At 37.2% G+C, this 17,517-nt stretch overlaps 1 pseudogene; it reads left to right on the top strand.

The window, feature by feature from the left end:
* The first annotated feature begins 6,911 nt into the window (after positions 1-6,911).
* On the top strand, positions 6,912-13,102 carry LOC140850313 (uncharacterized; annotated as a pseudogene).
* Positions 13,103-17,517: the final 4,415 nt, after the last annotated feature.

Below are 17,517 nucleotides of genomic sequence, written 5' to 3'. Positions count from 1 at the left end.
ATAGTCTCTCAGACATTTCATGTCAATGGAAGTCCACAGATCTCCCAACACAAGGGACCCAAGGAAGAAAACATCAAGACATATATTAATTAAAATGGCAAAGATCAAAGACAAGGACAGAGAGAGAAAAAAGCATCCAGAGAGAGAAAAAAAGGTCACTTACAAAGGAAAACCCATCAGGCTATCATGAGACTTCTCAACAGAAACCTTACAGGCCAGAAGAGAATGACATGATATATTCAATGCAATGAAACAGAAGGGCCTCAAAACAAAGAATACTGTATCCAGCAAGATTATCATTTAAATTTGAAGCAGGGATTAAACAATTCCAAGAGAAGCAAAAATTGAAAGAATTTACCTCCCACAAACCATCTCTGTAGTGTATTTTAAAGGGACTGCTTTAGACAGAAGTGCTCCTAAGGCTAAATAGATATCACCCAAGAAAATAAAACCACAGCAAAGAAAGTAAACCAACCAAATACTAACTAAATGCAAAATAAAATCAGCTATGCACAAAATCAGTCAAGGTAAACACAAAAGAGTATAGAGTAAAACACCTAACATACAAAGAGTGGAGGAGTAAGAAAAAGAAGGGAGAGAAATAAAGAATCATCAGACTGTGTTTATAATAGCATAATAAGGGAGTTAAGTTAGATGGTTAGATAGTAAAGAAGATACCCTGAACCTCTGGTAACTACGAATCCAAAGCCTGAAATGGCAATAAATACATATCTATTGATAATCACCCTAAATGTAAATGGACTGAAAGCACCAATGAAAAGACACAGAATAATGAAATGGATAATAAAGTACCATCTATATGCTGCCTACAAGAGACTCACCACAAACCCAAAGACCTACACAGATTAAAAGTGAAGGCAATGGGGAGAAAAAAGCAGGTGTTGCAGTACTTGTATCAGACAAAAAATTCATATGGAACCAATACCCCTGATGAACATAGATTCAAACATCCTCAACAAAATATTAGCAAACTGAATTCAGAAATACATCAGGAAGATCATACACTATGACCAAGTGGGATTCATCTCATGAATGCAAGGATGGTACATTATTAAAAAATCCATCAGCATCATCCACTATATCAACCAAAAGAAGAACAAAAACTACATGATCATCTCCATAGATGATGTAAAAACATTCAACAAAATTCAACATCCATTCATGATAAAAACTCTCAACAAAATGGGTATAGAGGGCAAATATCTCAACATAATAAAGGTCATATATGACAAACCCTCAGCCAACATCATATGTAACAGCGAGAAGCTGAAAGCTTTTCACCTAAGATTGGGAACAAGACAGGGATGCCCACGCTCCCCACTTTTATTCAACATAGTACTGGAGGTCCTAGCCAAAGCAATCAGACAACAGAAAGAAATAAAAGGCATCTAGATTGGTAAGGAAGAAATTAAACTCACTGTTTGCAGATGATGACATTGTCCATAAGAAACTACTAGAACTAATATCTGAATTCAGCAAAGTTGCAGGATACAAAATTAATACACAGAAATCTTTTGCATTCCCATACACTAATGATAACTAGCAGAAAGAGAAATTAGGAAAACAATTCCATTCACAATTGCATCAAAAGGAATAAAATACCTAGGAATAAACCTAACCAAGGAAGTGAAAGACCTATACCCTGAAAACTACAAGACACTCTTAAGATAAATTAAACAGGACAGTGATAAATGGAAATTCATCCCATGCTCTTGGCTAAGAAGAATTAATAGTGTCAAAATGGCCATCCTGTCTAAAGCAATCTACATTTTCAATGCAATCCCTAGCAAAATACCAACAGCATTCTTCAACAAACTGGAACAAATACTTCTAAAATTCATATGGAACCACAAAAGACACTGAATAGCCAAAGCAATCCTGGGAAGGAAGAATAAAGCAGGGGGGATCGCTTCCCAATTCAAGCTCTACTACAAAGCCACAGTAATCAAGACAATTTGTTACTGGCACAAGAACAGACCCATAAACCAGTGGAACAGAATAGAGAGTCCAGATATTAAGCCAAGCATATATGGCCAATTAATATATGATAAAGGAACCATGGATATACAATGGGGAAATGACAGCCTCTTCAACAGCTGGTGTTGTCAAAACTGGGCAGCTACATGTAAGAGAATGAAACTGGATTACTGCCTAACTCCATACTCAAAAGTAAACCCAAAATGTATGAACAACCTGAATGTAACTCATGAAACCATTAAACTCTTAGAAGAAAACATAGGCAACTTCTTGGACATAACTCTTGGACATAACATGTCCAACTCTTGGACATAAACATGAGCAACTTCTTCATGAACATATCTCCCTGGGGAAGGGAAACAAAATAAAAAATGAACAAGTTGGACTCTATCAAACTAAAAAGCTTTTGTACAGCAAAGGACACCATCGGTAGAACAAAAATGCATCCTACAGTATGGGAGAATATATTCATAAATGTAATATCCAATAAGGGTTGACATCCAAAATACATAAAGATCTCATGCACCTCGACAAACAAAAAGCAAAAGCCCAATTAAAAAATGAAAGAATGGGCAGAGGATTTGAACAGACTCTTCTCCAAAGAAGAAATTCAGATGGCAACAGGCACATGAAAAGATGCTCCACATCACTAATCATCAGACAAATGCAAATTAAAACCACAATGATATATCACCTCACACCAGTTAGGATGGCCAATATCTAAAAGACAAACAACAACAAATGTTGGTGAGGATGTGGAGAAAGGGGAACCCTCCTGCACTGCTGGTGGGAATGTAAATTAGTTCAACCTTTGTGGAAAGCCATATGGAGGTTCCTCAAAAAACTAAAAATAGAAATACCATTTGACCCAGGATATTCACTCCTAGGAATATACCCTAAGAATGCAAGAGCCCAGTTTGAAAAAGACATACACCCCTACGTTTATCACAGCACTATTTACATTAGCCAAGAAATGGAAACAACCTAAGTGTCCATCAGTAGATGAATAGATAAAAAAGATGTGGTACATATACAAAATGGAATATTATTCCACCATAAGAAGAAAAATCCTGCCATTTAGAAGAACATGGATAGAGCTAGAGGTATTATGCTCAGTGAAATAAGCCAGGTGGAGAACAACAAGTGCCGAATGATTTCACTCGTCTGTGGACTATAAGAACAAAGAAAAAACCAAAGGAACAAAACAACAGCAGACTTACAGAACCCAAGAAGGGACTAACAGTTACCAAAGGGAAAGGAACTTGGGAGGATGGGTGGGAAGGGAGGGATAAGGGGGAAAGGTGCATTATGATTAGCACACATAATGTAGAGAGGGGTGGGCACAGGGAAGGCAATATAACACAGAGAATACAAGTAGTGATTGTTTAGCATCTTATTACATTGATGGACAGTGACTGTAATGGGGTATGTGGTGGGGACTTGATAATGGCGGGAAGTCTGGTAACCATAATATTGCTTATGTAATTGTATATTAATGATACCAAAACAAAAAATAATATAAAAATAAAGAAGAAATCCTGCGTGCTGCCACGTACTACTGGGGTGACCTCGCCCACTTCCCTGACCTCTGAGATCTCCACTTCACCACAAGCTAACAAACAGGTGGTCACTTGGGGCTCACATCACTGCTGGGATGACTCCAGAGGTGGCACTGTGGGGCCTGGTCAAACCCTGGGTGGCTATACATTCCCAGAACGAATCACTCTTCCACCCTCCTCACCTGACCTTGGCCCTTGGGATGTGACCATTTCAGACAGTTTCTCAGTGTCCCCACCCTCACCTTGCTGGGCACAAAGGCCATTCTTGTCCACCCTCTAGTCACTTGCCTCCCCTTGCTTGAACTCTCTATGGCTCTGCTGTTCCTGCCCCAGCCCCTGCATGGCATCTCCCGTTTGTGACTCCACTGGTTTGAGCCTCGAGCCCACCTTCCACAGGAGACCTGAACCTCTGATGCCAGGTAGTGACCCTGATGGACACAAGCATGCCTCAGGAGTGTCTCATCAGCCATGTATGGAGCCTTCTGGAATTGCCAGAACTTCTAAATGCTGCCTGCTCAACCATGGAGCTGGGATGTGGCCAATGCAGCCTTACTCAGACTCTGGGGGCCACATAACCTCCAGGTAACCAGGTCCAGTCCATGCAAAGGGTCTGAGGCTGAGGAAGCTCAGGCAGATGAGTCCCAGGTGACCCAGGACCTGTCCTTGGCCCTGGGGTCTGAGGAGGGCCACCCTTTGATGGTTTGGGGGTAAAGCTGTCAGGAAATGATGAGTGCAGACCCCAAAGGGGTCAGGGCAGTGAGAAGGGAGGAGCCGGGGTGAGATTCATATTTAGCTCTGCCACCTCCAGGCTTTGTGATGTGGGACAAGTTGCTTGGCCTCTCTGTGTCAGGACCATCTTAATAAACCTGGGCCACCATTAAATCCTACAGGTGCAGTTACTGGGAGGATTGAAACAGTGAATCTATGTACAGTTCTGATATATCAACTGGTCCCTAAGGCAAAAACAATAAAAATTAGTCACTGTTATTATTACATTATAAGGTGGTGATTGTAACAATTTGTCTTCCCTCTTGGTGTCAAAGGCAATAACAGAAGGAATGAATCTTTAGTAATTGGTAAGACCAGTCCCTATCAGCCAGCCTGACACCTGCATGAGTAACCAAGAGAGTCTCAGGAATTGAAGGGAGCCCCATACCCACAGAGTGGGGTGCTCAGTGCAGAGGGACAGTGGTCTGGGAGGCCAAGAGACCTCAATGGCTTTCTTTTCCCCCAGCCCTGTTTCCGTAAGTTTTGAAGAACTGGGTAGCGCCCTATATAACTTGCAATGACAATGCATGGGACCATGTGGGGGGTCTGCCAGGGTCAGCTGGGGGGGCTCAGGAGTGCCATGCTTCCATGTCTTGGGCATCTTCCCACCGTAAGATCAACTTCTATCTTCATTTTATCATGAACAAAGAGTTAGTTACTCAACATCCATATAATAGTAATATAAGAAGAAAGCAGAAAGTGTGAATTAATAGTTTTTCAATTGATGTAAATACTTCTTCCCCAGCAAACACAGAGTAGAGGGAAACACAACTCTCCAATATTAAGTAATTTCAGATAGGAAAGAACCTTAAAAACCAGAGATTAAGGCTCAGAACTGGAAAAACAAACATAGGTGATTAACTCTGGAAAGAAATAAAAGTCAGAAAATAATCTTAGGTAAAATGATTAAATTACTGTATATAAGGGAGAAGAAATATAAATGAAAGTATATACATGACATGCAAGAGTGGAATGGAAAGAGACCCTAGTTGAGGGGAAACAAGAATGACAAGGACGAAGGAGAGAGAGTCAACAGAACTAGAGGAAAGACAAAGTAGAATCACTAAATAACAAAAACTAAACAGTGGAAGAGGACTAATATTTAAAACTACAATCCAAGGAAACGTTCTATGAAGGAAACAAAAACTGAACCTACATATTGAAAAGGCTCTTGTTTGTCAGATAGAATTGACCCAGTATGGTAAACACCAAGAGAAATTCTAATAAAGCTGCTAGACTTACTTAAAAATAAAGAGAAAAAGAGTTCTGTGGGTCTTGAAAAAAAGTCTAAGTCACTTAGCAAAGAAAGAAATTAAAATGGACATAATTATTGTTAGCAACATATAAATATATAACACAAGAGTAGCAGAACAGTGTTTTCAAAAAAAAAGCATGAAGCAAGAATTTATACACAACTAAGATGGCCAAGTGAAAATACTACATTTCAGATTCTAAGGAATATAAATGAAGCAATGATAGAAAACTTCATATCGTTAAACAGTCCATAATCAGCATTATGACACTGGTTTTAAATTTCCAATTAATTACAAAGTTATGCTGCTTTCTCCCACAGCTGCCACTTTCAAGTAAATGTTTAATGTTCACATATATCTTAATTTTCCAAGTCCATCTTTTTCATGTGCCTCTTCTACTTTAGAGTTTCCTTCTTAACTACTGATCTACTCATATCATTCTAGTACTTACATCTGTCTCTTTAGTGACTCCCCATTGTCTGTACTTGCATCTACAAAGTGAAGGAGTGAATATCCCAAAGATGTAAAAGACTGCCCACATATGTGAGAAAGAATCTCTATTCATATTTTTCTTTTATATTAATAGAAAAAATATTCCAATTTTTATTAAACAGACTAATAGATGTAAATATGTATTAATAAACAGATATCCATTAATGGGCATACAAATATATTTTAATATTCTAAAAACAAATTCAGAAATACTCTATGTTCTGTCACCTGACTTACAACCTAAATAATCTTGGCCCTACCCTATTCTCATATTCTACTGTCTAATTTGTAGTTTTCCAAAACTTGCCATTTTTCATGCTTTTGCCAATTGTTTTCTGTACGCCTAAAGTTTACCTTAGTCAGTGTGACCACCTAATAAAACCTAACTTGATAACAATTTGCATATACCTATCCCTATTTGTGACCATCTTCCATCATGTATGTGCTTCTACCAGAGCACCTGCTATGCATATTCAATGTAAGCATTTACACCTTTGCCCCTTTCAGAATGTAAGCTACTTGATTTTTAAGGAAGTAGTTGTTGTCATTCATCTTTGTATCTTGGCCAAGTTCCAGGCGTTGAGTGATATATCAGTAAATATATATTAAACAAGTATTTCATCTATATATAAAGCAGGGTAGTGTATCTCAACGTCCAGAGTAAATTCTAGAGTTAGCAAAGTAAGGGCTTGTCTACACTTTTTTTTTTATGGTACTCTGTTCACTTAGCTTGAATTGGAATATCTTGTTGCAGGGACCAGTAACATTCAAGGATGTGGAATTCACCCGGGGGGAGTAGAAGTTGCTGGACAATGCTCAAAAGACCCTGTACAAGGAAGTGATGCAGGAGAACTATGGTCACCTAATCTCAGTTGGTGAACAATCTCAGTTAGAGAATAACAACTCTCCATATGTAACTCCTAGTGCCTTGCATTTCCTTTCCCAGCTGCTGGAACATGTAAGGCCCCTGTAGGGTTGAATGATACCAACTTTGTTTCAGGGGTCAATGTTCATGAATCCATTTGGGTGACAAAAAAATAAGTGTCCCCACCCTTTCCACTGCAAGAATCTAAATTTGCTGAGCCTAAGCAGGACTTTGTTTTGGCCCTAAAACTGCACTTACCCTTCAGAGTCCCTAAATTCCAAGCAATTTCTATCATTTTCTTTTCCATTAATCGGTTATTGTGTGAATAAGTCAAATGCAGTCTCAAGTTGAAGCAAGGAAAAGAGCCATGGATATCAGAGGTAGAATTTCCATGTCGGAACTGCCCTGGTAAGTGAGAAATTATAGCCCATGGTATTAGTGCAGTTGTTGATGATACTTTTTGGGATTTAAAAAAAATGCCCTATGCTTTTGAAAATGACTGAGGACAATTGATCTGCATATGTAGGTAACATAAATCACACGTTCAATCTTTATTCTCTCCACCTAAATTACCTCCGTTGCTTGCCCTTTTTTAAACAGATTTACTTTTCTTTGCTATATAAAAAAAAATCTAACCCCTACCAAACCTTGTCTTAGACTTAATTATCTTTTTTCTAGTTTACAGTTACTCCCTGCCATTCAAGTATACGACTATAATCTTAAAGTGCTATAAAACAGGATAAATTTCTCTTCAAATGCCACTTCCCTCCTTTTATTAACAACAAAATGCCTTAGTTTTTTCAACACCAGTTTCAACTTTCTATTCTCTAATTCTGAAATCAGATTACAAATCATTATGCCTTTGATCACTTATATTATTTCAGAGTTGATACTTACTTCTAGATGGTGCTTGTCTCTCACAGGATTATCCTTCCTAAAATCTGCACCTTATTTAGAGCGCTATAACATATAACACAGAGATTAAAAAATAAAACAAACTAAACAAACAAACTCACTAAAATAATCTCACTTGGCTTCTTTAAATGGTTTTCATGTATTTTCTGGCATGTACGCTCATGTTGCCTACACCAGGAACAATACCTTGTATACATTAGTTCACTAGGTGCTCATTGAAAAATTTAATTTCAGTTAACAATAGACAAGCACTGTCTTATTATTTATTTATTTATTTATTTTTTGAGAGGGCATCTCTATTATTTATTGATCAAATGGTTGTTAACAACAATAAAATTCTGTATAGGGGACTCAATGCACAATCATTAATCAACCCCAAGCCTAATTCTCAACAGTCTCCAATCTTCTGAAGCATAATGAACAAGTTCTTACATGGTGAACAAGTTCTTACATAGTGAATAAGTTCTTATATGGAACAAGCACTGTGTCTTCTGCTCTATGCCCTTTATAGTAACTCCTGCAAGGGCTCATCTTTTCTTAAAACTAAAGCATTGGTTTTTAGGCTGAGAACTCCTAAAATGAACATCTCTAGGATCTTTGGTTCTGTGTTTTGCCATCTTATAGGATAGGTCCACTGATCTAACTCCCTTCTTAGGGTCAAAAGCTAATTCTTATTTAAATCATTACAGTATTTGTGTAATGCCACAAACTTACATTACTGCAAGCTTGTCATGGTATACTTACACTGACTCACTATTACAAAAGACATTAATTTTCTGTCAAGAACTAGTCTGGCCCTTTCTCTCTTACTGCATTTATTTCTCCATGTGGCCTCTATAAACACATACTAATCTCCATTCATCTGCCTTATTTCATGTGCACCCGAGTTACCCATTCAAGAGTCCCTTGCCAAATAACTCTTCTTCTGCTTTCCCCTAAAATGCCATAAATTCCAACCCAAAGCCTCTGCTTATCACCATTCACTTTCAAACATTTAAAGACGAATAAATACCAAGGTCAGTTTATAGAATGACAGTGAGTAATTAACCTTTAAAGACCATGTAGTAAATTGAAGCAGAGATGTAGGGCTAAGATCTAAAGCAGAACAAAACTAGCACTGTGAGATGGCTAACAATGCTTCAGAGATGCAGCATTTGTTGGTCAGGATTGAAAATCTTTGGAAATTCATCCTGCTGTATAATGGCTTGCATTCTACTTTTTAAAAGTCTTTTAACATGTATGCATTCCTTGCTCTTCTGTCCCAGTGACAATTAAGCCAGCTAGATGGGGAGTGGAAGACCAAGTTCAGGACTACTACACACCCAAGGAAACTGACATCCCAAGAAAGTCATTTAGACATGTAGTATATTGTGTGCTGGTAAAGAGGAAATAAAGGGGAAGATTATAGTCTGTAACCACTAGGAATCCTAACACAGTAAACCAGGTTTGAGCTGATGAAAACCTCTACTTCATCTGCTTTAATTTCTGTCTGATATTTCCAGTGTATACAGTTATCTGCTAATTTCTCTTATCATCCAACTTACTGCTCACTGTCTTTAGTGGGCTCACAGCATTCTCTGAGTCCCATGCTCCTGTCTAGCAGTGCTTTGAATGTCTTTTGTTCTCTGTTCCCCATTCTTCAGGGTTTCTTGCCTAAACTTTCTCCTCCCAAGTTTTTAAGATCATATTTATTTATACATTGTCAGGTATATTTATGTTTATAACCAGGTTCCTTCCTTTGTCTGCTGTGGAAGTTTTTTTTTTTTTTCTGAACCAATTGGATGGAGAAAATCTACATTTGAGAGTTCATTTGGGGAGATTGGCCTGAAGCCTAAGAATGACCCTATGACCATAATAATGCTGTAAGACTTTCACAGTATTAAGTTTTGGATTACTTTGTAGAAGACCTATGGAGAATTCATGACCTAGAAGCAAGACACCAGGACAGCAGAGCTGAAAATTCAAACTAAGTCCAAGAATTCAATTTTAAGATTAGAAAGCATTGTAAGACAGTCTTGATAGGGATACTGAAAAAGTGGGAGAGCACCAGTTAATACTAAATGTGAACAAACTAACACTAAAACAAATCCCAAAGGAATAGAGTCAGAACAGAAAGGCCCTTTTCTTTCTTTCTTTTTTTTGTTATCATTAATCTACAATTACATGAAGAACATTATGTTTACTAGGCTCTCCCCTACCCCAAGTGCCCCCCTACAAACCCCATTACAGTCACTGTCCATCAGCGTAGTAAGATGTTGTAGAATCACTACTTGTCTTCTCTGTGTTGCACAGCCCTCCCCTTTCCCCCAGCCCCCACATTATACATGCTAATCATAATACCCCCTTTCTTCTTCCCCACTCTTATCCCTCCCTACCCTTCCATTCTCCCCAGTCTCTTTCCCTTTGGTAACTGTTAGTCCATTCTTGGGTTCCGCGATTCTGCTGCTGTTTTGTTCCTTCAGTTTTTCCTTTGTTCTTATACTCCACAGATGAGTGAAATCATTTGGTATTTGTCTTTCTCCACTTGGCTTATTTCACTGAGCATAATACCCTCTAGCTCCATCCATGTTGTTGCAAATGGTAGGATTTGTTTTCTTCTTATTACTGAATAATATTCCATTGTGTATATGTACCACATCTTCTTTATCCATTCATCTACTGATGGACACTTAGGTTGCTTCCATTTCATGGCTATTGTAAACAGTGCTGTGATAAACATAGGGGTGCATCTGTCTTTTTCAAACTGGGCTGCTGCATTCTTAGGATAAATTCCTAGAAGTGGAATTCCTGGGTCAAATGGTAAGTCTATTTTGAGCATTTTGAGGAACCTCCATACTGCTTTCCACAATGGTTGAACTAATTTACATTCCCACCAGCAGTGTAGGAGGGTTCCCCTTTCTCCACAACCTCACCAACAGTTGTTGTTGTTTGTCTTTTGGATGGTAGCCATCCTTACTGGTGTGAGGTGATATCTCATTGCATTTTAATTTGCATTTCTCTGATAACTAGTGACGTGGAGCATCTTTTCATGTGTCTGTTAGCCATCTGAATTTCTTCTTTGGAGAACTGTTCAGCTCCTCTGCCCATTTTTTAATTGGATTATTTGCTTTTTGTTTGTTGAGGTGTATGAGCTCTTTATATATTTTGGGTGTCAACCCTTTATCAGATCTGTCATTTATGAATATATTCTCCCATACTGTTGGGTACTTTTTTGTTGTATTGATGGTGTCCTTTGCTGTACAGAAGCTTTTCATCTTGATATAGTCCCACTTGTTCATTTTTGCTTTTGTTTTCCTTGCCCGGGGAGATATGTTCACAAAGAAGTTGCTAATGTTTATGTCCAAGAGATTTTTGCCTATGTTTTTTTCTAAGAGTTTTATGGTTTCATGACTTACATTCAGGTCTTTGATCCATTTTGAATTTACTTTTGTGTATGGCGTTAGACAGTGATCCAGTTTCATTCTCTTAGTGTAGCTGTCCAGTTTTTCCAGCACCATCTGTTTAAGAGACTGTCATTTCCCCATTGTATGTCCATGGCTCCTTTATCAAATATTAATTGACCATATATGTTTGGGTTAATGTCTGGAGTCTCTAATCTGTTCCACTGGTCTGTGGCTCTGTTCTTGTGCCAGTACCAAATTATCTTGATTACTATGGCTTTGTAGTAGAGTTTGAATTTGGGGAGTGAGATCCCCCCTACTTTATTCTTCTTTCTCATGATTGCTTTGGCTATTCGGGGTCTTCAGTGTTTCCATATGTGTTTTTGAACTGTTTGTTCCAGTTCGTTGAAGAATGTTGTTGGTAATTTGATAGGGATAGCATCAAATATGTATATTGCTTTGGGCAGGATGGCCATATTGACTATATTAATTCTTCCTAGCCAAGAGCATGGGATGTTTCCATTTGTTAGTGTCCTCTTTAATTTCTCTTAAGAGTGTCTTATAGTTTTCAGGGTGTAGGTCCAGAAAGGTACTTTTCATAATATAGACCCTATCCAGGATCAGGAGATTCCAACTTGGAAGCAGTCTTTTGAGTCTTCTGAATTGCACAATAAGGGAGCCCATGTTATACAAAATAGAGTTCAGGCAGCTGAGAGACCTGATAAATATAATGTAAGTGAAGGTTCCTTCTACCATAATGTATGTCAGAGAATATTTGCACTGAAGAAACCCTATGAATTGAATGAATATGGGAAAATCTTTACAAACTGGTTCTCAGTTGTTAGGAAAATACAGCAGACAAAAAAAGTGCCTTTATACATTAATGAGTTTGAAAATCTCCCTCTAGGAATGGAGAACCCACAAAACATCAGAAAACTCATTCCACCGAAAAAACTTATAAATGTAAGGAATGTGAAAAGTCCTTCTGCCAGAAGTCTGTCATCACAGTACATCAGCATACTCATTTAAAGGACAAAGCCAGTAAATGTGGGAAATCTGTTTCTAGGAATGGAGACCTCACAATACAACAGAAGCCTCAAGCCAGAGAGAAATCCTATGAATGTAAAGAATGTAAGAAAACTTTCTATCACCTGTCATCTCTCAGTAGACATTTAAGAACTCATGCAGGGGAGAAACCCTATGAAAGTAATCAGTGTGAGAAATCCTTCTACCAGAAGCCACACCTTGTAGAACATCAGAAAACACACAGGAGAGAAACCATATGAATGTAAGGAATGCAGCAAATCCTTTACCCAGAAATCACACCTCACAGTACATCAGAGAACACATACTGGAAAGAAACCCTATAAATGTAAGGAATGTGGAAAATTATTCTCTAGAAATTCACACCTCAAAACTCATCAGAGAACCCACACAGGAGAGAAACCCTGTGAATGTAAGGAATATGGGAAATGCTTCTACCAGAAGTCAGCCCTCACAGTACATCAGTGAACTCACACAGGGGGAAATCCCTTTGAATGTAATAAATGTGGAAAAACTTTTATTATAAATCAGACCTCACTAAACATCAGAGAAAGCATACAGGGGAGAAGCCCTATGAATGTCAGGAATGTGGTAAATCTTTCTCTGTTAATTCAGTCCTCAGATTACATCAAAGGACTCACACAGGAGAGAAACCCTATGAATGTAGGGAATGTGGGAAATCCTTCTCTCAGAAGTCACATTTTATCATACATCAGAGAAAACACAGGGGAGAAACCCTATGAATGTCAGGAGTGTAGGAAAACTTTTATTCTGAAACCAAAACTCACTGCACATCAGAAGACACACACAGAGGGAAAAAGTTTATAAATAGTATGAATTGGGAAATTCTTGTCTGAATTCATCCTTCAGAATAGTCAGATAATTCACACAAGACCTTATGAATATCATCAATATGGGAAAATTTGAGCCACAATCTTTCTTCACACAGAAGATATACACAGAAATTCTGTAAATGTATTAAGGGAAAAAAAACTTTTTACCATTTATCAGACTACTGCATATCAGACACCATAGATAGCAGAACCCCAGGAAATTGTAAAACATGAGGGAAACCTTTCAGAAGTCATACCATGTTGTACAATGTTGCAGTCACACAGGAAAGAAATTCTATAAATAAAATGAATGTCAGGAAATTTTCTGTCAGGAGCAGCCATCACTAGCTATTCAAAAGGTCACATGAAGGGTAAACTCCTCTATCAATATCTTGGGCATCCAGAAATGTTTTTACATCAGTTGGACACACCTGAGAGCACTCACAGAGGATGACTGCAAAGATTGTGATGGATACAGAGGCTTTAACAAGAAGAGATGTTTCAGTGAATGTCAGATCATTAAAACTGGGAGAGAACCTTTATAGATGTATTAGATATGTGAAAGTTTTCTTAACAAAAATTCAAAAAGAACCTGTACTGAGGGAAAGTTATACTACAAGTCATGTTAGAGAGATCTGATTGCAATTTTTTTTAAAGAAACCTTCAAATGTCTAGATATATGAAGCACAAATGAATAACCAGGTGACATCATTAAACACATGAAGAATTTGTTAGTATGCAGGACTTGTGTGTGTGAGTGTACTATAAAACACAGACTATGATGTTTATGTGCATGTGCAACCCAACTATGTATGGGTTACATAGGAAAATATGTAAGTTTAGTTACAATACCTTTCATGTATGTGTACATATTTCACATTAAGTCTCAGCATTGACACCTGTTAATATAATGTATATTTTAGTGTAATATTCTTTTAAAATTATAGTCCATCTTTTTATACTTCCTGGCATTTTAAAATAGATATAAACATTGTTACTGAATTAATCATTCAGAAAGAACCAAAGATGGTTTTGTAAAATTTTCAGCCATCTCATGGTCAGCCAAATTTTACCTTAGGTACATTTATATTACATTTATAGGAAACACCTGAGTTTATTTTTAAAAACACTACACAACAAAAACAGATGCTACATGAAGAAATACTATTCACCCTACTCTGGATGTTTTCACAGTATGCAGAGCCATCTGCTTCTGTGTTTCGTATGAGTCCTAAATGTTCTTCACTACTTGTACAGTGGTCAGGAGTGTAGAACCCTATTGCCTAGGCTCAGATTCCAGCTTGGGGCATACCACTTAACCTCTCTGTGCCTCAGTTTCCTTTTCTATAAAAGAGAATAGTGTGTTAGGATTGCTATGAGGTATAAATGAGTTAATATTTTTAAGCACTTAGAATAGTATTTGTGATACAAGAAAAAGCTATATGTTAGATATCATCATTCTAACTAGTATTTCTTGAACTATGCTTTAAAAAAAAGGTTGGCCACCAACATCCATCCCCACATTATTGCTGTAGCGCCTTGTTCAGTTTGGCTATGTATTTTCCCTCAGGCACTCAGATCTTGCCCACTGCCCAATTTAGTAGCCTGCAAAGCAAAGACTGGTTTTACATTTCTAAATGGTTGGAAAAAATATTTTATGACACGTGAAAATTAAACTCATATTTCAGTGTCCATAAATAAAGGCTTATTAGAACACTAATACAATCAATTCTGTTTTGCCTGTGGCTGGCCTTCACACTACAAGAGCAGAGTTGAATAGTTCTGACAGAGACCATACAGCCCACAAAGCATAAGATAGTGACTATCTGGCACTTTACAAAGTTAGGCTTTTCTGTTACAGCTGAAAACATAATGTAGAGGTGTACTTTTACGTATGTTATGTTTAAGAAATGATGCATACAGAAATTTGAGGTGGGTGGTTTTGTGCAGCATACTTATTTGTGCAATTATGTTAAAAACCTAAGCATTAGTATTTCCTTCTTAAGAAGTGTGTTTTAGTTACTAAATTGTTATAAAATCAAAATAAATTTTCTGTTGGAATGTAGCAGTAAATGTGTGAAATAAATGTCTAAGTTGTTAACTAATCCCTACCCACAGTATGCCTTTATTTTCTTCCAAGTCAATGGCCCGTTTCTCCTGTATCATTTTGTAATTTTTTCACTATCCCATAATAAAACATCAATTTTATGTCATGCGGAACTACCATGATCCAATAACATGAATGTGGTCGTACATTCAACAATTTTTTAGCTTTTAACTGTGTACCATGCACTAGTCTTGACATAAGTTTATTTCAATGAACAAAAGAAAACTTCATGCCCGCATGGGGGATTTATTCTAATTAGATAGGGTGGGAGTAAAAAGTAAGATACTTGTTATGATAGATTGTAAAAAGTTTTGGGGAAAAAAGTCATAAGAAAGAAAGCTACAGAATTGATGGGATTGGGGGGCATTCCTATAGTGTTTGGTCAAGGAAGCCCTCGTTGACCTTACACTTGAGAAAAAACTTAAAGGATATAAGGGGATAAGCCATGTCTATTGAATAAAAAAAAGCCATATCCTGAGTAAAAACACTAAAGACAGAAGAAAAAAACATTTAGTATCTACATATACAATTGAACAAGTATATATCCTAAAATTTTTCTGGAAAGAAGACCCTCACTACTTATAAGGCATTTATATTCTATTCAGCCTTGTATATAAAAACATTTTGCCCAAATCCAAAGAATTTCACAACATACTAATAGGTGTTATCCCAGACTTCTAAAAACAATTAACCAATGTGCAGAGCTCTAAAATTTTATAAGGTTTATCTCTGATCCTTTGACATGCATGTGTCTAAATAAGGTGTCCAAAGCATTTCCTACTTCCTGCTCACCAGCTCTAATTAGCATGATGACATAAAGATGACAGATTAACTCGCTGTTTTAGAGGCTGTGAAGAGGATGAAGGTTCCAAAAGATTGTACTGTGACATAGAGAAGGTATGTAACATGGTCAAAGAGTTGGCTCTCCAGTCTTTCATAATAAATCTATTCCACCACACCAAAATTTTGAGCCTCATGGCTTGTTTCATCTAAGGCAGCTCCACAACTTCTATCTCACCCTAGTCTGTTATTAAGTTCAAGTTTTAAGAAGCCAGCCCAGTAGTATATATTAATGAGTTGTTTCAGATGGCCAAATGAAAAAAAAATTAAATTCTAAGTTAAAGGAAATAATACCCATACAAATATGCTCCCTCATATTCAGCGTTTTGTCTTATACTCTTATCCAGAACCCTCATGATCCCCTCCTAGTCTGACTTCTCTGGTGATCAGTACTTACTGGCCATGTCAAAAAGCTCTTCTGGTGAGTAAGTTACCTTTACAACGCATTGTATTTTCCCATTTTAGGCTATGCTGAGAACTAAACTTAGCTATTGGTCTAAAGGTCAATAAAAGGAAGTTTGCTTCTTTTTTTGGAGGACTAAGTTTAACAATCCCACAGATTAACTATAAGCTCAGGGAAAGAAATAACAAAACACTCCTCAATTCCCCAAAAAACTAGCATGGGTGTTCCCCATTTTTGTGGCTTATATTCACAAGAGCAGTAAATTCTGATTGAAATTGTACCATCTTTCTGGCTGAATGAACCTGGTGATGGAGCCCAGAGCAACAAGGACTACTGGAGAGTGAGAGAAGAATCATAAAAAAGAGAGAGCCAGAGAAAAGGAACACCAAAATCTGTGCATAAACTCTTCCCAAGACTCTGGTCCCTGATCCACACATGTATAGAATAGATGAGAAACAGTCTGAACATTTATTTGAGCTACTACCTGCTGCAAGTGAGATAGTTTTTCAGCTTGAGTCTACCCAAGTGATTGATTGCCTAGTAACATAAAATCATACAGAGGAATAATAGAATGAAGAGTAACCACAAAGTAACATTTAAGTGTGTAGAATATGATTTAAAACTACTCAACATATTAACCAAGAAAATGTAATTCATTCTCAAGGGAAAAGATGACCAACAAAAGTCAACACTAAGATCACTCAGTGTTGGAATTGACGATAATAACTTTAAAGAATCCATTACACCACATTCAATGAAATTAAAAAACAAACACTCATTTTTGTGAATGAGTTAAAAAATAGGAAATCCTAGCATATAAATAGAAATTATCAAAAAGTACCAATTGGAAATTTTTGAAAACTTGAAATTAATTCACTGGATGGACTTAATAGTAGAAAAGAAATGGCAAAGGAAAGTGCCCATGAATTTGAAAAAAAAAACAAATGAAAATATGGTATTTAAAGAAGAGGTAATAGGAACAAATACTGAATATATATATATGTATAAGACCTTTTGGGACTACATCAAAAGATTTAACAAAAGGTGGAATTGAAGTCCC

The sequence above is a fragment of the Manis javanica genome, chromosome 7, assembly GCF_040802235.1.
Source record: "Manis javanica isolate MJ-LG chromosome 7, MJ_LKY, whole genome shotgun sequence".
Taxonomy (NCBI): Eukaryota; Metazoa; Chordata; class Mammalia; order Pholidota; family Manidae; genus Manis; species Manis javanica.
This window is presented reverse-complemented; position numbering and strand designations above follow the sequence as displayed.